At 37.5% G+C, this 20,957-nt stretch overlaps 1 long non-coding RNA gene across 11 annotated transcripts in view; it reads right to left on the reverse strand.

The window, feature by feature from the left end:
* Positions 1-20,957, reverse strand: part of LOC149188451 (uncharacterized) — a 176,770-nt gene that overhangs the window by 102,737 nt on the left and 53,076 nt on the right. Inside the window, exon 5 of one of the 11 annotated variants that reach the window (XR_016256274.1) lies at positions 12,066-12,154. The exons of the other annotated variants lie outside the window; for them this stretch is intronic. This is a non-coding gene — a long non-coding RNA (uncharacterized LOC149188451). The remainder of the gene's footprint in view (positions 1-12,065; positions 12,155-20,957) is intronic. 11 annotated transcript variants of the gene reach the window in all.

The following is a 20,957-nucleotide window of genomic DNA, read 5'->3' on the forward strand; positions in this document are numbered from 1 at the left end:
TTTCTGGTATTATGTTCTGATAACAGCAGTGATTGAGTAAATGATTATGATTAGCTTCAGAATTGATGGATCAGGTTCTTAATGATCTGATGGACTAGATCTGATTGATGACTCTCATTGTATATGTATTGATCTAGTGATTGGGTGTTTCAGAAGGTTGTTTGATTATGAGCTTCAATGTTGTTGTTGGGTCCAGTATGAAAATTGGATGAAATGTGGCCTTTCAGATTATGGGTTGTGCTTCAGTGTATCCAGTATGAAAATTGATGAAACGTGGTACTTGTAGGAGAGAAGATTGTAGGCCGGCGCCTACATACTAGTATCTAAGCTAGTACAAGAGCTAAAAGAAAATCTTTGGAGCATTGTAGCAGGTAGTAGCCTGCATACTAGTAAATGGATCGGCTAGTACAAGAGCAAAGGGGGTTGTACCTCCCGTACTGGTATAAGACTGCACCAGTACAAATATTGTAAAAGGATTTTCTTATTAAGAAGAAGATTGAGATGACTTGCAGCAGGTGGTTTTCTCCCGCATTGGGTTTCCACCTTATATCATTGTGTTCATGTGTGTGCCTTATGTGTGATGATCTACTTTATGTTACTGCATCTGTTAACTGATAATATGGTTGATAATGTTCTAATGCACTCATTGAAGATCGATTAACTTAATCATAAGAAGTTGTGGAAGTAGCATATATGAATCTGATTATGGAAATGAAAAAGTTTTATTAATGTGATAATACTGATTCACCCCCCCCCCCCTCTCAGTATTATTTCCAACAATTGGTATCAGAGCAGGTCCTTTGATAGAAGCTTGATCGCTTGAAGGAGATCCGTGGAACAATGGGAAAGAAGCTTAAGAAGAAAGCACCTAAGAAAAAGAAGTCATCTCAGAAGAACTATGACAGTGGGAGAATCGATTGGGGATTAGGCATACGAAGCTCTTCAGATTCAGAATCAGTATCAGGTATGAATATGTTATCCTCTGATGTTCCAGCTATATTTCCTTGTGAAAGAGATGAAAGTGAAAGCGAAACTACTAAATTAGCTCTCATGGGTGAACAAGAAAGAAATGAGATAGAAGCAGAATTCAAACGACTGACAAACAAAATTAGAACTCAAGAAGAACTTATGAACATAAAGGATGATACTGCTAAGGCCCAACGAGAGTTATTCAAGGATAAATATCGCAAGCTGCAGGATGAAGTAACATTACTAAGAAATGAAGTCAATGAAAAGAACACAACCATCATGAAACTCAGAGATAGATCCAGCTATTATGAAAGTCTTGAAGCTACAATCCTCTCACTAAAAGGAGATCTTGAAGAATCAAAGAAGCAGAATACAGATCTACTCCAAGCTATTGCAAAACAAGAAAACGAATTCACCAGCTTAAAATCTCAACTAGAATGTGCCTTCCGAGTTCGTCAAATGCAGCAGGATCTGAATGAAGAACAAGAAAAGGAGATTCTCAAACTAAGGGAACAAATGGAAGAAGGAAGGAAAGCTGAAGAAGATTTGAAAAAGCAATCTCTTGAAAAGGAAGAACAGTTTCAGGTTGAGGTAAATATCTTGAAAGGTAAACTAGAAGAAAAGGATAAGCTTTTACGATTTCAAGATAGTTCTAAAGTCTTGAATGATATTCTTAGTAGTCAAAGGTCTCCTGCTATAAAGACTGGTCTTGGTTTCCATGAATCTGTTGAAGGTGAATCTAGTTCGCAAGGTGAGGCAAGGAAATCTAAAGAGAAATCTAAAGTGATCAATGAAGAAATGAAAGATCAATCTCATCATCAACCAAGGAAAGAGATTCCTCAAAAAAAATCCTTTACTCCTCCTATGAATAATATTGAATGTTATGTATGTCATAATCTTGGACATGTTGCAGCTAGATGTAGAAGAAGAAGAGTTCAAGACCATTATGCAAACAAGTCATCTCAATCAAGGTATTTTTATGGATATTGCTTTGCTTGCAATACGTTTGGTCACAAAGCTGCTGATTGTTACAGGAGGAATATGAAACATGTAAGATGTTATGCATGTAACAAGCCTGGACATATAGCTAAGGAATGCAGGAACAAAGTGTGGGCACCATATCAAAAGGAGAAAATGTCATCATCACGCTTGAAGATATGGAGGAAAAAGGAAGTACAGTCAGAAAAGGATGGCACAGCACAATGTACAGACATACCAGAATCAGAGGGAGCTGAAAGTACAAAACTTCAGGTTCCTGAATCTCATATGCAAACTTCATAAAGGCAAGTCGCATATATACGCGAGTTGGATACTTCACAATCGCGTATATGCTTGTTTGAAGGCAGTAGGCAAGTGAAGTTGGAAATGAATCTATCAGATCTGGGAATCTGACTGTCAGTAGCACAAAGGAGGACTGTTAATTCGGCCCTAATCAGAAGGCCGCAGGTGTTTAACAGGAGATCTGCGTCGGGACGCAGTGCAGAAACAGGAGATCTGCGTCGGGACGCAGAGAAGATAAAGGAGACCTGCGTCGGTACGCAGAGCAGAAGAAGGAGAACTGCGTGGGTACGCAGAGCGACTAAGGTTCAGGTGCGTCCGTGCAGTAAAAGTACGCGGCGCGATAGTATTTTCAGGTGCGTCCGTGCAGTAAAAGTACGCGGCGCGATAGTACTTTTGGGTGCGTCCCTGCAGTTGCAGTACGCGGCGCAACTGATGGAACAGGTGCGTGGGTACGCTCTGTAATAGAAGACTGTCTGCGTATATACGCAGTGCAGCAGAAGGATATCTGCGGGTGTACGCAGGGGAGCAGAAGATGAAGTGCGTACCTGTCTTAAGGCATTTATTGGCTGATTCTTCTTATTGATTTGACAGATGGCACTGGTTCAGGGGGAGCATATGTCCTGAATGCATTGTTGGCATTATGGTCCTTGGTGACGATGCTTATGATTCATCTTGCTATGGTTATGAGTTGGTCACATGATCAGATTTATGGTTAATTCTCTAATGATGCTTGCATGGAGTCTTTATTGTTCTTGGCACATATATGGATGAGGTTGGCTGATTTCATGGATGATTATTCAAAGTTGCATTGTTGGAGACATGATGATGATGAGTCACTCATATGCTGCTGTTGACATGTGCATGATGCATGATTTCTTTCTTGGCACAAATGGATGAGGATTGTTGGCTGGATACAGGGATGATTATTCATACATATGTTGATTGATGCAGATGCTTTCATTTGATGGCTCTTGATTCATGTAGATCTTGATGGTTATGAGTTGATGCAGAAGTCCTTGATGTTGACAGATACTATGGAGCAGATTATACAGTGTTGTTGATGATGTTTGTCATGATCTTTAGATGTTTGATGTAAAGGTCATAGCAAGACTCATGTTGTAATGGTCTATCTATTGTAGTCATCTCTTCAGGTCATGTAACGGCCTATGTCCCCCCACTATGCATGGGATGAAGATGTAATGTATTTGGTTTTCATATTTCTAATGTATTCCCACTTGGTTGGATGGATGATCCTTATTGTGATGGGTGATGGATGTATGTATTGAGTCTTTTGGTGATAGGAAGGTCATTTATGATATATAGAGTCATGTTCTTCTTGTAGAACATCTTTTTGCAGACCTTGCTTACAGTCAGGGGGAGCTTGAGCATGAACAACACTATATAGCAGAGCAGACATCTCAGCTTGTTCTCAGAAATACCATTATCAGATTGGAGCACCATGACATATACAAAGGGGGAGCTCATTCAGAGACTTCAGCAGATCTGGTTTATAGTCAAAGGGAGCATGTTCTTAAGGGGAGCATACCCCTTTGCCCTTGATGTCAAAGGGGGAGAGTGATTTGGTGTTGTTGCCATCAAGTCCAAAGGGGGAGATTGTTGGCATTATGATGCATGTGTTGTATTTGATGGCAACCCTCTCATAGAAGATCATCTCACTTATATACATTCAGATGAATCTACAGAAGAGATATCAGATGTGACATAATACATAGATGCAGGATAGCTCAAAGGAATCAAATGGCAAGTTCTTAGTAAGCTTTGCCATCAAGTCCAAAGGGGGAGATTGTTGGCATTATGGCTAAAAGTGTTGTCCTTGATGGCAACCCATTCAGGTGATAGATCACTGTACTTCAAGCCAGCAGCAGAGGTTGATGATCGGCTATCAAATATTGAAGAAAATAAGGGGTACGCAGGTACACCTTACAGAAAGTGCGTACCCGCAGGTACACCGTGCAGGGACCGCGTCCAGACACGCAAGGCAGCCATTCAGGAGGTGCGTACCCCCAGTGCACACATTTCAAGGCAAAGAAATTCACATGTGGGGTTTTCTTATGTTGTACTCTTGGTATTTAGCCGACGGTATTGGGTTATTATGGTGTCGGCTCGTGGTATTGTTCCATGATTTTAGGAGGAGCTTGTCTATATAAAGCAAAGGAGATCATTTGGCTTGAGCATGTTTTTGGTTGAATATCTTATGAGGGCTAGATCTGGTCTAGATCTAAAGAAGGCGAATCTACTGATGGACTGAGATCTCTTCGGCGCATGATCAGATCTGTAGATCTGACTGTCTCGGTTATTCTTGAAGTCTTGAAATCATTTATGCCCGAAGGTACGCAGGTACAGTGAAAGAAAAGTGTGCCGGTACGCAGGCTCAGAAGCGCTGCAGGTGCGCCAGGACGCAGGCGCAGAAGCGCTGCAGGTGCGTCGGTACGCAGGCGCAGAAGCACTGCAGTTGCGGAGGTACGCAGGGAGTCTATTTGGCACAGTGCGTGGGTACGCAGGTGCACAGTTCTGAACAGTGCGTACTGTACGCAGGCATTACATGGGTGAAGCTGCGTACTTCTCTTGAAATCAATTAGCTGTTCATGTTTATCATTGCTGTGTTCTGGGTTTTGAAGTGATGTCTGGTTTCTGGTATCATGTTCTGATAACAGCAGTGATTGAGTAAATGATTATGATTAGCTTCAGAATTGATGGATCAGGTTCTTAATGATCTGATGGACTAGATCTGATTGATGACTCTCATTGTATATGTATTGATCTAGTGATTGGGTGTTTCAGAAGGTTGTTTGATTATGAGCTTCAATGTTGTTGTTGGGTCCAGTATGAAAATTGGATGAAATGTGGCCTTTCAGATTATGGGTTGTGCTTCAGTGTATCCAGTATGAAAATTGATGAAACGTGGTACTTGGAGGAGAGAAGATTGTAGGCCGGCGCCTACGTACTAGTATCTAAGCTAGTACAAGAGCTAAAAGAAAATCTTTGGAGTATTGTAGCAGGTAGTAGCCTGCGTACTAGTAAATGGATCGGCTAGTACAAGAGCAAAGGGGGTTGTACCTCCCGTACTGGTATAAGACTGCACCAGTACAAATATTGTAAAAGGATTTTCTTATTAAGAAGAAGATTGAGATGACTTGCAGCAGGTGGTTTTTTCCCGCATTGGGTTTCCACCTTATATCATTGTGTTCATGTGTGTGCCTTATGTGTGATGATCTACTTTATGTTACTGCATCTGTTAACTGATAATATGGTTGATAATGTTCTAATGCACTCATTGAAGATTGATTAACTTAATCATAAGAAGTTGTGGAAGTAGCATATATGAATCTGATTATGGAAATGAAAAAGTTTTATTAATGTGATAATACTGATTCACCCCCCCCCCTCTCAGTATTATTTCCAACAGACTTCAAGTAAGAAGAAAAACGGCTCCAGTATAAGATGGAAGCCAACTTTTAGGCTTGATGCCCCAAAAGGAATTGCTTAAGAAAGCAGGGTTCCACTGGAACTTGAGCTTACAGCATGCATAACTGGAGATGTTGTGAAAATCCCAGGGTGTACACATGTTCTGAAAATGCCCTGGTATACACATAATACCCAGGAATTAACAAAACCAAATTTGTAGCCAGTAGTGTGTAAACAACAGTATGGTGGCAGCAAGCAGTACGGTGGCAACATGAAGTATTGGAGCTGAGAAAGAAGAAGAGAGATTCCTTGAGGCCCATAAATGACTATGGCACTCCTATCTAGAAGTGGGTATATTGATCATATGGCAGTTTGGACCACTTGGGTAAAGTTTTTGACAATATCATTTAGCTGCAGCTACCCAAACTTATTCTTCAGTGAAATGCTGATAGCAATTCCACGATATCTGCATTGTCGTTTTAATGTGTCACTGTTCTCGATGCTAGTCACGGGTAGACAGGACTACATTGAGAAATTTATGAGATTCTGGGATTCTCAGGTATTCCAAGAAGAACATTTTGTCCCAAGAAGTGTCCCAAGGAGAACATTTGTCGCAAATAGGAGCCCGATGTTACCGACAAGTCTGTTGTGTAATATAATGGATTACATGCAGGTCAGTGCTTCTTTGTTTTGGGCTAGCTTATCACTATTGATACCCTATAGAAGCATCTACAAAAGGGTCTTCATGTCTGAAGTTTGATATTTTGGAGTATATTTCAATATGGATGCATGTTGTTGAGAAATCTAAGGACAGGTAGATTATGTGATTTATCTTATTTTCATAACTGTTTGTGATGTGTTTTTGCTTATATTGATTAGATTCATTTTCACCTTAATTATTATTGTGTTTTTTTCATCAAACAGCTACCAAACCATAAAGAACAGTGAGATAAAAGAACACAAGATATACGCGATCAGCCAGGGCCAAAACCTCTCCACTTGAGAGGAAAACCCACAAAAATTATTTTCTTCTTATAGAATCTTCAATTGACGAATTCCAAGAGCTATGACCCTTGACCAAGACCCTCCAAGACCAAGTCCCTTGATGAACTTTCCTTCTAGCAGTTCCTTAGAAACTATTGCAATTTCGACCTCCAGCAAATCTTCTGCCCCGCAATTTTTTCTGCAACTTCGACCAGCAGATTCTACTATAATTTTGAACTCGCCAGCAGATCCATAGTTTCGACCTAGCTGCAGCATCACAGCTTCGATGCAGCTTCAAAATTTTGTCTTGCCCAGTAAATTTAGAAAACCTAACAAGAGAGAGAGAGAGAAACCCAAAACTTCGATCTTGTTCTTGCTCTTCTTCTTCTTCTTTATCATTTTCCAATTTCTATCTTGAGGAGATCGAACTTGCTTTTGTGTGTGTCCAAATGAGGTCGAATTCCTTCTTATTTATAGGCTTTTGACATGTACAAATTGCTATCTTTAGGCTGACTCATCCCTTCATGTAGGCTGACTTGGTCTTTACACCATGATGAGGTTTTTGAGGTTCTTTTGACTCAAATAAATTTTCTTTACAATATGTAACATGCCCAAAAGGGTCTTTCATACATGACAATGACTCAATTGACTTGTATACTCAATGATAAGCCCTAGAAGCGCTCAATGGGTGCTTGACCTAAAGATATATCTCCCTTGAGCATGAAACCTATGCTTCAAGAATAACAATAATAAATTTATTTTTCTCGTTTCTTTAAATACATAAAATCATGATTACATGTCATTATGAACACCGAACCTAGTTACATAATTCAACGTTCCCTCTTAACTAGGGAGGTATTCATAATCCATACAAGGTACTTGGAGATTCTCAATCTGAAGAATTCGCATAAGAAAAGTCGGATTGGTAACACATCTATTTAGCATCATATCATCTAGCATTGTCACATAGCAAAGGCCTTGACTAATAGCTCTATCTCTCCAAAAGATCAGAGGACAATGTTGGCGAGACCAATGACTTATAGACACCATCATCATTGCCTCTCAAGGCAGATACACCACCCGGGTGTTCACAAAGTATGTCCTTCCAGGGCTATTCTTATCTTGGATTCCCAGTCCTCAAAGAATATTAGTTCTCTACGACTACTCTTATCTTGGATGCCCTATCTCATCCTCAAAGAGTATAAAATGCCAAATTCTTACCCAATCCTCCATTCTTTCTTCTAAAGTGAAGACAACAATGATATGTCTATCTCTCCCTCTCAACTAGGGAGGATATACCCATTCCTATAAAAGGAATGTACTCATTCCTATAAAAGAAAATACCCAAGCTCCCTCTTACCTAGGGACTTGTCCAAGCTCCCTCTTAACCAAAGATGTGCTTCCAACATCTTTCTGCTCTAGGTTGAGATCATGGAACTATCAGCCACTTGTGGGGCTCCTTCTTTTGATGTCATGAAGTTCATTTTCAACATTATGGAGCCTTCATCTTTTGGTACTTCTTCGTAGGGCATCGACCATCCATCACTTTCCTTCACAAACCATGTCAATCATGTCATCCTTCCTTTCATCGGAAAGTGATCTACTAGTCCATATTTGGTTTTCTTCATACAACTATCTTTTCCACATCATGTTTCCTTTGGGATCTTTCATCCCACCACATGAGTACTAGTTGTAGGTGACATCCACAACTCGCATTTGGTAGCTCTGTATCAACCCATCCAGATATTGTTCAAAAATAAAAAATGAACATCAAATCAAAATTACCTTTTGTGATGGCCCTTCATCATGACATCTTCTTGATGCAACATCAACATCCTGCATACATATTGACACATCTCCAAGATATTCAATGTTAAAGGTCTCCTTCCTTTCCAAACTTCATTAGAGTCTTCATACCTTTTCCATGGAGATGTCATGGTCAATTCTTCTAGTCATCGGATGTTGCTTCTTTTTTTCTTCGTTACCATAGTTGCACCTCTCATGATCTCTTCGGTCTTTCTTACAATATTGTTCTCGGGAACTTTTATCCCAAGTTTCATCATATTTTTCAACCACCTCATATTCCATATGAGGACATATTATGTTGATTTCATCTAGTCAATATGTGAACCATGCCTTCATGCATCTTTTCAAAGAGATCCCTTTCATTTGATCATACTCATGAGGTAGAGTCCCATGCTATCTGCAACTATGATGACATGACTTAGTTTATCAAACATATGCATGCATAGCTCTTTTTTTTTTTAGCATCTAGACCTCCTGTGGCAGCTTTCTTTCCTTGATTTAGAGTTCTTCAATCGTCTTGGCCTGCTACACTCCTTTGTCATTATACCATCATCCTTCAAAAACAATGAATCCCATATAAGGTGGAATTCTCAGCAAGACACTTGCTCCTTCTAATGAAGATTCTAATAGAGGACTTTGATTATCCTCATCCTGCAAATGCTCCTTCGTAATGATGATGATGTACGATGAACTCTATGCTAGATGATTTTCTTCTACCCATTACTACTTATGCTATCAATGAGTCTACCAACAACTCCTTTGATGACTATTATAGACTTCTACTTCAGCGATCTTTGAAGCTTCTTACAATGATGTCATGAGCTCTTGCTTCAATCATATGCTTATATCATATCCTAAAGTGATGCATCATATCATGCTTCTAATGTTTCCTACCATGATAGCTATACTTTACAAGAATTGAAAAGAACTCGGTGGAGGAGATTATCTCAATCATAGCAGAGATCTTTTACTTCCTCTTTCTTTGACTTCTTCTTTTCACCTTCTACCACTTCTTCAGTGATATGGGCTTCTTCCCTTCCTCTTTTGTTGTTGCCCTTTTTGAATTTAGGAAAATTTCTTTTGTAGTGCCCATATTCATGGCAACCATAGCATTGGATTTTTGACATATCCTTCTTCTTCTTTTTCTGAGGATCAAACCTTCGAAATTTTCCTTTCTTCTTAGCCATGGCAGCAAATGCTTGTGCTTGCTCATTTGATCCTACATCACTTTTTGCCTTTAGCTTGGTTCCTTCAATTTTACATAATGAAAAAGTTCATTGAATGGGGTAGCTTCATTATTTCCATAGATGCTTGATGTAAAGTTACCCCATTCCTCTGGTAGTGCATTGAGCACTATGGTGGTCATTTCTTTGTCGAACATTATTTCTCCCAACTCTTGTAGTTGGTCTCTTATTTCTGACACCCTCATAAAGTATGAGGCTATTCCTTCTTCCTTTGATATTTTCATCTTGTAGAGTTCTTGTCTTAATGATATCGCTTCTCCAACAGTACTTATGGAGAATAATTCTACTAGTTTATTATATATTTCTTTTGATGTATCCAACTTTGATATGTAAGGGTATGAGAAGATCTTTGATGGATTCTACAAGGATCCTTTGAGCCTTACTTCCCCTTTCATGTACTTTGCAAGACCTTGAGCTTCTTCCTTTGGAGGTTTAGGGATTGCCCCCTTGACATGATCAACAACTTCATTTTGTATGAGGATCAAATCAGTCCTCTTCTTCCATGCAAGAAAGTTTGATGACCAAACCAATTTGTTGTTTTCCTTGCAAAATGAAGTCATTTTGATAGTAGAATCAATCATAAATATAAAGGTACTTACTTGTCTAGTGAAGACGCTCCATGATGACAATATATTCAACTTGATGCCTTCTTGATTTTGATGACAATGTTGATAATAGAAGATGTCTTCTTGATGAAGATGTCTTCCTTCAAAAGTGATCCTTCAAAGAGGGAGAGATCACCTTGATTCCTTGATGATGATGATAATGCTTCTTCTTTCTTCCCTTGGATGTAGAGACTTCAAGATGCTTCAATTTGTAGTCCATCCTTCTTTGAGTAGAGGTAGGGTCTTTGAGGTCTCCTTTTTCCTTGAGGTGATGGTTGTGCAAGATTCCCAGGAATGCTTCAAGTGTAGAGTCCTTCTTTGAACGAACTAGGGTTTTGAAGTCTTCTTTAGTAACTTATTTCAAGATGATGATGTAGTCTTTTCCCTTGAGGTGCCTTTTGAGATGAGTGATCCTTCTTGATGATTGAAGCTCTTGATGATCCTTTAGTTTTTCAGCCCTTGAACATCCTTCTATAAGTTGCCTTTTCTTGTCTTGTCACCTTACCTCTGATACCCTGTTGAGAGATCTATCGGCAACTAGATTATGTGATTTCTCTTACTTTGGTCACTGCTTATGATGTATTTTTTCTTATCTTGATTTGATTATTTTTCACTTTAATTATTATTGTGTTATTTTCATCAAACAGCTACCAAACCATAAAGAACATGGAGACAAAGGAACACAAGATATAGACAATCAACCAGGGCCAAAACCTCTACCTAAGAGGAAAACCCACAAGAATTTTTCTCTTCTTATAGAATCTTCAATTGTCGAATTCCATGACCTATGACCCTTGACGAAGACCCTCTATGACCAAGTCCCTTGATGAGCTTTCCTTCAAGTAGTTCCTTAGCAAGAAATGCAATTTCGACCTCCAGCAAATTCTTCTGCCTTGCAAATTCTTCTGCAACTTTGACCAATAGATTCTACTGTAATTTCAACCTCTCCAGGAGATTCATAGTTTCGACCTTTCCCAGCTTCGACCTAGCTGCAGCTTCACAGCTTCGATGCAACATCACAACTTCGTTGTTGCTTTACAGCTTTGATGCAGCGTCACTGCTTCGATGCAAATTCACCGCTTCAATGCAACTTCAAAATTTCGTCTTGTCCAATAACTGTAGAAACCCTAACAAAAGAGAGAGAGAGAGAGTCCCAAAACTTTGATCTTCTTCTTCTTCTTCATCCTTTTCCATCTTCTGTCTTGAGGAGATCGAAATTGCTTTTGTGTGTGTCCAAATGAAGTCGAGCTCCTTTTTATTTATAGGCTTTTGAGGGGTACGAATTGCCATCTTTAATCCGAATTGTCCATTCATGTACGCTGACTTGATCTTTGCACCATGACAAGGTCTTGGAGGGTCTTTTGACTTTCTTTTGACTCAAATAAATTTTCTTTACAATATGTAACATGCCCAAAAGGATATTTCATACATGACAATGACTCAATTGACTTGTAGACTCAATGACAAGTCATAGAAGCACTCAATGGGTGCTTGACTTCAAAATAAATTTCATTTCAGCATGAAACCCATGCCTCAAGAATAATAATAATAAATGTATTTTTCTCTTTTCATTAAATATATAAAATCATGATTACATATGTTATTATGAAGACTTAACCTAGTTACATATTTCAACACATGCCACAATTTATGCAGCAAAAATTTATTATGAAACATATTACCAAAGAGTTTATTAATCGTTTTGGGTAGAAACCAGTGTAGCTATTGGAAAATTCTGCACAAACCATACCTCACGAGAATTTACTAGCAACCAAGAATCACATGCCACCTCCAGAATAGTTGTTAATCCGACTACGAGGCCTGTATTGCTTCAGACACCTATACATGGGTTTTAATTTCAGAATTCGAAGTTATCTTTGTAAAGGAGATATACCTTTTGAGTCATAGTGCAAGTGCTGATATAAAATAGCAAATAATAAGCATGACAAGGCAGCCTTTCAAATTAGTCATGAACAAATTCTTCATCAGACAAGTAGTGTATCTTAAGATTTGGAAGTTGGGTTCAAAAGGCATCTTACAGGGCTACGCTTCTTCATTTGATTCTGGTGAAACCTAGATGAATGCAAAATAACCAAAGTAAGTGGAAATTTATTATTATTATTATCATTATTTTTTTTTGTTACAATGTTATCAGAACTGAACTGTTAGCCGAACTAGTAAATCCCTAAACTAGGAATCAACAAAAACAAGATCAAAATTGATAAAAAAACTGAACCAAAAAACCAACCAACCAAAAATATGAAATTTAAAAAAAAACATATATATTCATGTACATCTATAGCAATCTAAACTATTTATACCTAAATAAACAAAATTTCTCAGTTTTTACATTTTATTTGGAAACCACCACCTTAAAAAGACAGAGAATCATAACTGCCTTAGTTTCCAAAATCGCCATTACTTATAACCTAAAAGCCATTACTTTGAGAAACATGCACACGACGGAGTTGAGAGATGAGGGAAAATAAATTCTTAATGGAAGGAATACGTTCATATATTAAAAAAAAAAAAAAACGAAGTAATTGACTTTGAAAACGAGCGCTTCAACCAGCCAAAAGCACATAACCAATCTAGTTTTTGATGCGACCAATTTTTTATTTCCATAAAAATCTCTAAAAGCCATGATTTATGGAAGCATGTGCCATAGTCCCAAGCAAAGAGTAAGGAGTTCTCAACTACAGCAACTATATACCATTTTTAACTAGCAACTCTATAATCTAAAAGCACATATTAATAGAATTATCGTCTCGTCTCTAAAGTATCATGTGTTTAATCCATTAAAATAGCTTAAACACCATGGTTCCAAAAATATCTTATGGTATGCCATAAAGCACAAGGAAACATATCCTTGATTGCATGAACCCAATTACAAGAGTGATTTAAAGGAAAATGCATAAAATAAATGATTCACTCTGGAAAGAAGAACTTTAAAAAGATAAAAGCAATTACTTTTCTTTTCAAATTGGCTCATTCAAGAAGGAATAAAAGTATCTAAAATCTATGGTTTCAAGAATGTTATGCTCAGGAGATGACGTAGGACAACAGAAAAGGAATTATTTATTGAAGGAACCCCATTGCAAAAAAAAAATTATATTGAAAAAAGCATCCTAAGAATTTAACTTCCAAAATAAGCAATTCAGATGCCCAAAAACACATCGCCACTTTGGCTAATGAAGTATCTCACCTTTGAACAGCTCAAAGAATTTCAAAACCATAACTTGGAAAGCATACGCTTGCGAGACGTCACATAAAAGGGTAATCATAGGAAAGAGAACAATAAGTCATTTGAAAAGAAAAACATAGTCAAAAATTATCTTTAGATACAAGCATCTTTAACAACTAAAGGTAGATAAACACTTTGATTTGCAAGATGGTCCTCATTCGACAAATCAAAGACTTCAAGAAGCATGGACTAAAAATCCTCAAAGCTATAGACAAAAGAGGTTTCTAATTGCAGGAACACCATGTGGGTAATTTACATCAATATGTACACTTGTTAAATAATCAAAAATTAATTTTACATACCAGCATTTTTAACAGCTAAAGGGAGATAAACATTTTGGTTTGCAACATGGTCCTTTTTCGACATGGAAAAAAAACCTAAAATCAAAGACTTCAAATAAGTATGGACTAAAAATCCTCAAAGCTATAGATAAAAGGGGTTTCAAATTGCAGGAACACAATGATGTGGGTACTTTACAACAATATGTACACTTGTTAATTGACCTAAGAAAGAAGCACCTAGAGCAATGTTATCGGAACTGGACCAGAAACGATAGAACCAGCCGGTCCGTCAAGCTTAGGGCAATTTCTGGTCTGAACCGGAACAGACCAGTTGAGAGGCTGGTTTGCAAGGTCCGCAGCCAAGCGGCCTGGGTAAAGAAAAACATTTTCCCCCCTAATTTTTAACTCTAATCTAGCCCCGCCTAAAGCTATTTAAACACCCCCACCCCCTCTATTTCACTCAATGTTGTTAAAAGCGCGATCGGGATTTAATCGGCGCCGGGAAAAAAGCGGAAAAAATCGGGAAAAAATCGTTTGGCACAAAAATATTCATTTTTTTTCATTTTTTTTCAATTTTTTTAATATCTAAACCATCTACAACATAAAATAAATACATTGACACATAAATATGATAAAAAAACTAATATATAAGATGTTTAATATCATTTCTAGCGCTAAAATCACACATAACATTGAATCATGTCCTGAATAGTAAGTCCTGAGCCCCAACTCAGCCTCAAAATATCAACAAAAAATATGATAATGTATCTCATCATGTCGTAATGTCATATACAATAAAATGAAAGTCTAATCCTATTGATTTCCTCTGCCCCTCTTGCGAGAAAATGCCACAGCTTTCCCTTTCCCTCTAGATGTAAGATGCTGGTGCCCGTGCAGGTGGAAATGGCAGTGGAGTCTGATGTGATCTAGACGTTGAAGAACTAGAAGTAGGAGCTATAGGAGGTAGACCACGTCCTCTACTGGTGGCAGGGGTAGCCCGGGCAGGTGGTGTCACCTGGAAACATTACAATCTCCCAATCCTGAAATCCTGAAAAACTGATAAGTCTGCTGGATTTTAAATGAAATCTAAAATTCTACTTTCTCCATATGAAATCCAATGAGGTTGGAACCACTCTCAAACATCCTGAGTCATTTCATGGTAATGTTAAAAATTTAAGTAAAAGGATGAAAATGAAGATTAAGGAGAATGTCACTTTTACTTTAAGAATTTAACATTACCATGAATAGCATATCCATACTAGGGCCTAGACTTGACCATTAAGCTACCCCACTCAAAAATTATTTGTTTCTTTCAAAAAACATTGCATGAAAAAACCCAAAAAAAGTTATAAAACTATGCTGTCTTGAGCCCCACGATTTTTTGGTTAAAAATCGCGATTTTTTCGAAAAAATCGCGATTTTTAAAAAAAAAAAAAAATGCCGATTTTTATGGGTAAAAATCGCGATAAAATCGGCACTGCGAAAAAATCGCGATTTTCCGATAAAATCGCGATTTTATCGCGATTTTAACAACACTGATTTCACTCACACTATTCATTCGAGTCGCTTGCAATTCTTGAGCTGAGTTAGGTGAAGAGAATTCAGAGAGTCTTTTGCAGGGTTGTTCTGAAGGAATTTGAAGAGCTAATTGGCGTCTTGGAGAGTTGTTGGGTTGATTACTAAAGGTTATTTTCGAGCTACTTCAAGGAATTTTTTTTTCCCAAAGATATTTCAGTTTTCTTGAGTGGCTTTTGGAGCTAGTTGAAGGGTTTTTCTTTTTTATTTTGTGGGGGCTGCTATATCACTGATTTGAGAAGATTTTGGAGCTGATTTTCTCTAGAAAATTTAGAGGGTAAATCAAGGTAATTTTTGCCATCTATTTTTGTTCTAATTTTCTCCAACTATCAGTTTTTTTCCCAACAAATTTAAAAACCCAAGTGTTTTTATGTAGATTTGTAGGGGCTGCTCCAGACCTAATTTGGGAGGATTTTGGAGCTGATTTTCTTTAGAAAATTAAAAGGGAAAATCAAGGTATTTTTTTCAACCATTATTGTTCTATTTTTCTCCAAAAATATGTTATTTTTTTCCCTAAAAATTTTAAAACCCTAGTGTTTTTATGCAAAATCCAGATTTGTAATTTTTTTTTTGGAAAAAAATTGTGGGCATTAATTTCTTCTTCTTTTTTCCTCAACAATTGTTGAAATTTGCAAAGTTATTTTGAGGGATTTCGTTAGCAAATTTGTGAGGGAGATTTTAGAGTTGATTGAAGAGTTTATTTTCTGATTTGTGGGAGCTTATTCTCTTCTCAAAATTTACAGATCTTCTCCAAGTATTTCTTTGTCTCGGTTCCTCTTTTATTTTTCTCCAATCTCACACCAAGACTCTGGTGCGTGGAGACGTGGGTGTGGGGAGACGCACAGGGTGGGCGTGTGGGAGTACCCTCAAATTTTAGGGGAATTTAAGGGGTGCGGGGGACGTCGGGGTATATATATCTCATTCAAGTTCATATTCATTATTCAATATTGAAAGCATAAATATTAAATAGACTAATAGTAATATGGATACCAATACATTGAAAATTGAAATTTGATCCACACATGAAATTTAAATTCATAATTGAATTAAATAATGACATACATTGATCCATCGTCATCGTTCATTTTGATACATACATCATTCATATGACATGGTCATTATTCATCCATACCATGAGATTTAATAAAAAAATTCAATAATGAAATATTCAAATACATTGATCCATATCATTCATCATTCTACTATCTACATTGATTTAAAAATTAAATTCATCATTCATCATTCTAGGATCTAAATTGAAAGCAAAACATACTAGTATATTAGCATATACCAGTGTTGAAAATATCGGTATCGGCAAAATATCGGCAAGGGTCCAGAAAATATCTTATCGGCAATATCGGCAAAAATATCGGCGAAATATCGGCAAATATCAGCAAGCATAAAAAATATTTTTTTTCCAATTTTTAAATACAGCCGATATTTTGCCGATATTTTCAAAATATCACGATATTTTGCCGATATTTTCAAAACAGAAAATATCGCGATATTTTCTTGGCGATATATCGTTTTGCCGAAAATATCGCGATATTTTCGAATATCGCCGATATTATCAACAGTGGCATATACTATATATTAGATACTAAAGTTTTGAGGGGGGATGCCCAAACGCACCCCTTTTGGGGAGTCTCGTCCCCCACACTAGGGAAACGCACCCCCAGTAGACTCCCCCGTCCTGGGTGCATGGGGTGTGAGGGGTGCATGCACCCAACCCTAGGGGACGCCTCCCAGTGGAACACTATTTTTCTCTATAAAAAAAATTGACACAAAATTTTTAAAACCCTAGGGTTTTCTATGCAGATTCTTCGTTTCTTACTGTAGAAGTTTCATGGCCTCAAAAAACAAGAATGATTCGGCTTAGGTTCACTGACACTTAAATGAACAAGTGATAAAAGCCTACAACTATTGTGGGAAGAAAGTTAAGGGTGGGGGGATCCATAGAATTTAAGAACACCTAGAACATTAGAGAACTAAAGTCTAATTGAAGCCTACAACGAAGAAAAGGGGAAAAACAAAAAAATAAAAAGATATAGGCAAAAGTCAAAAAGATGATGCTATCCTTAGTGACCCTAATTTTGAAGAATATATGCTCAATTTTGAATATTCCTCTAGTTTCCTTTATAGAGTTGGAGAGGGTGGTTATGGTCCCAGTTCAAGTGCTTTTAACTTGAAGAGGACAACAACCCGTAAAGGTATTGACTCCTTCTTTGTACCCAGCACCACCCCTAGTTCTCAACAACCCCTTGATGATAAATGGAAGAAGATAGAGAAGGAGGTTGCATATGAATGCATTGCTAGATGGTGGTATGACGCAGACATACCTTTTAATGCTACTAATTTTGCATATTATCAGTGCATGATTGATGCTATAGCTTCATGTGGAGTAGGCTTCAAAGGCCCTAGATTTCATGATATTAGGGAGCCACTTTTACAAAATGGGGTCCAAAGAATACAATAATACCTTACAGAGTTAAAGCAATCATGGACTAAAACAGGATGCATAATTATGTCTGATGGATGGACTGATGGTAGATCTCGCACAATCCTAAATTGCTTAATTGCTTGTCCCAAAGGTACTATGTTTCTCAAATCTATTGATGCATCTGATCAAGTGAAGGATGCACAATTGTTGTTTCGTCTTTTGAATGAAGTAGTTATGGAAGTACGGGTTGAAAATGTTGTACAAGTGATCACAGATAATGCCTCTAACTATGTTGCAGCTGGAAAGATGTTGGAAGAAAAACGCCCCACCATTTGGTGGTCTCTGTGCAACCCATTGTTTGGACTTCATGTTTGAGGATATTGGAAAAATTGAGTGGATGAAGAAGTGTGTGGATGATGAAAAATCCATAACCAGGTACATCTACAACCACTCATGGTTTTGAACCTTATGAGAAAGCACACCGGGGGTAAAAAGCTTGTTTGATCAGCCATCACACAATTTGCAACCAACTTTATTTCGTTGCAATCCCGTGTTCAACAAAAATCAAACTTGAGGAAGATGTTTTCATGTGATGAATGGAATGCATCTCAGTAGAGCAAAAAGGTTGAAGGGAAATAGATGATTGACCAAATGTTTGACAACATATTTTGGTCAAAGGCAGAGTAGATTGTGCTATTTAGTGAGCCTCTTATCAGAGTTTCACGGACGGTGGATAGTGATAAACTTGCCATGGGTTTCGTTTATGAGGCCATGGATCAGGCCAAGGAACAAATAAAGGCAACATATTGGGATAAAAAGACATAAGTACATTCCTCTATGCAAAATCAGTGATGAAAAATGGAACAAACAACTCCATAGTCCTTTACATACAACTGGCTACTACTTAAATCCAAGATATGTAATTTTGGATTTCAATGCTCATTGCTTATAAGTTTTAAGTTTTAACTTGTGTTGACTTGATGAATATTTTTTTGTTTTCTGACCTTTGAAGGTACCATTACACTACAAATTTTGAGGCTAATGGGGAGGTATTAAGAGCATTGTATAAATGCATTGAGCGCATGGTACACTCTTCTTGAAGGAAAGAAGGTCGTCTATCGGCAGGTACTCTAGCCATTCTTGCAATCATGTGCTTATATTTAATGTTATGGGCATATTGATATAGATCATAGGGAAAATGAATGATTGACCAATATTAATTGTATCCTTGTTCCCACACTTCACTTGGGAGGTTAGCCATTGACTCTAGTCTAGTCAAACCTTCTTTAAGGCCTTAGGGTTTAAGAAGGATAGTAATTAGGAGGCATTGATCGATATAGCATGTCCAAGGCAACCCATACTTACCACAGTGCATCTCTCCTGATTATTCATCTCCATTCTTTAGGTCGGTAGTCAATGGTCATTAGGATTGGTACCCTAAAGGCACATCCTTGACTCAGGGTCCGAAAACTTGGTTTCGAGAATTGATGCAACTAAAAGAAAATCGAAAGGATATAAAGTCACAATGAAATAAAATGTAAAATACAAAAGATGGTTGGGACAAATATTAGGGCATGGGAAAAATCCTAGCATGAGCTTTAACCCCCACATTAGCGGTCACCTAGTTCCTCAAGCATTTAATGCTTCATCTCAAATAAAGAAACTCTTGAAATTACCAACCACAATGAGTGAGAAACTACTACATCTGACAAGGGTATTGGTAAAACATAAAGCAAGCTTGGGCTCCTAGCATATGCACTAAATAAAGGAAAATCATTGAAGTAAAAGACACACCAGAAGGGTGGAAAAGCAAAGCCAAGGAAAGGGGTAATAGATGCCACCACAATTGCTCACTCCTTACATCATTACACTCAAAATGTTGGACCCCCCATTAGCTAGTCTCATGGCTATGGCACCTTCCTACAAGTCTCTTCCACTCCATGACCATTATTTTCACTCACAAATATGGAGTGATGCACTTATATAGGACATGTCAGTGCTCTTGGGGGTCGGAAGCAACTAATAGGGTTGTTGGACTAATCATCCCTAACATAAGTGAGGTAACTTATTTACAAATGCAAATTTAGTTAGACATTTGAAAGTGAGTTTTTTGTGAAGTATTCATGTGCCCTTTGTTAGTGTCAATATTTGCATACTGCCATTAGTGATCAAAACTCCTCTTTTCTTATTCATATTAGGGTCTCACTCAGAAATTTTCGTCATTCCACCTAGGTCTTCATTCAAAAATTTACTCACTAATGGTAGCCCTACTCAAAAACCTCACTCTCCCTCAAAAATCTATATTTGCTGACCCACATTCATGTATTACTGAGCATACTTCAATCATGAAAGCTCATTTCATCATGTCTTTATGTCAGTCAAGTCACCATGAAGTCTACTCACTCAAGGTTTTCATTAGGTCTTTAGGTTTCATTTTTTCAAGGTCCAATAAAACACCATTTCACTACATAAAGCTAGAAAAAGTAGGAGAGTGAACAAAATAATATCCCTTTTTCATTTAAAGAGGATTTGCAAACATGCAAAGATGTTTGCCAAAAGTTGTAATTTTGATTTCAAGTATGAGTTTCACTCCAAATTGTAATTTTATTCCAAAAAGCAGAGATGTAATTTTATTTTTCACTATGTAATTTTATGTCTTTCAAATGTAATAAGCACATGATTTCCAAGCTGCTAATTCAGAGTTCCAAAATGCCAAAGGACCAAAATGTCAAAGGTCAAAGTGTTCTCAATGTATATCAAGTGATCAATTTGTCAAAGAGAAAGTCAAGTGTAAAGATATAGTTTCCAAGAGTAAGGTGAATGACAAAAGAAAGAAAGTGGGTCCCAAGATCAATTTTGAAAATTTAAACAAGGTATAAAGACCATAAAATACCAATGGAAGGCTCATTTGCACTCTTATCCATCGATATCTCACTCACCTACACTCCATCTACCTCTCTTGACCTTTTCCCATGCTCATTCCTCTCATTTCCCTCTCCCAGGGTTTTGAGGGCATTTTTCTTGGTTTCATGACCTCCATGGTTAAATCATCAACAAAAACTGTATCATGATGCTCTTACGCCTTCCCCTATCTTTAATATA

The sequence above is a fragment of the Pinus tabuliformis genome, chromosome 3_1, assembly GCF_031772625.1.
Source record: "Pinus tabuliformis cultivar Carrire ecotype Pingquan chromosome 3_1, CPIR1, whole genome shotgun sequence".
In the NCBI taxonomy this organism is placed as follows: Eukaryota; Viridiplantae; Streptophyta; class Pinopsida; order Pinales; family Pinaceae; genus Pinus; species Pinus tabuliformis.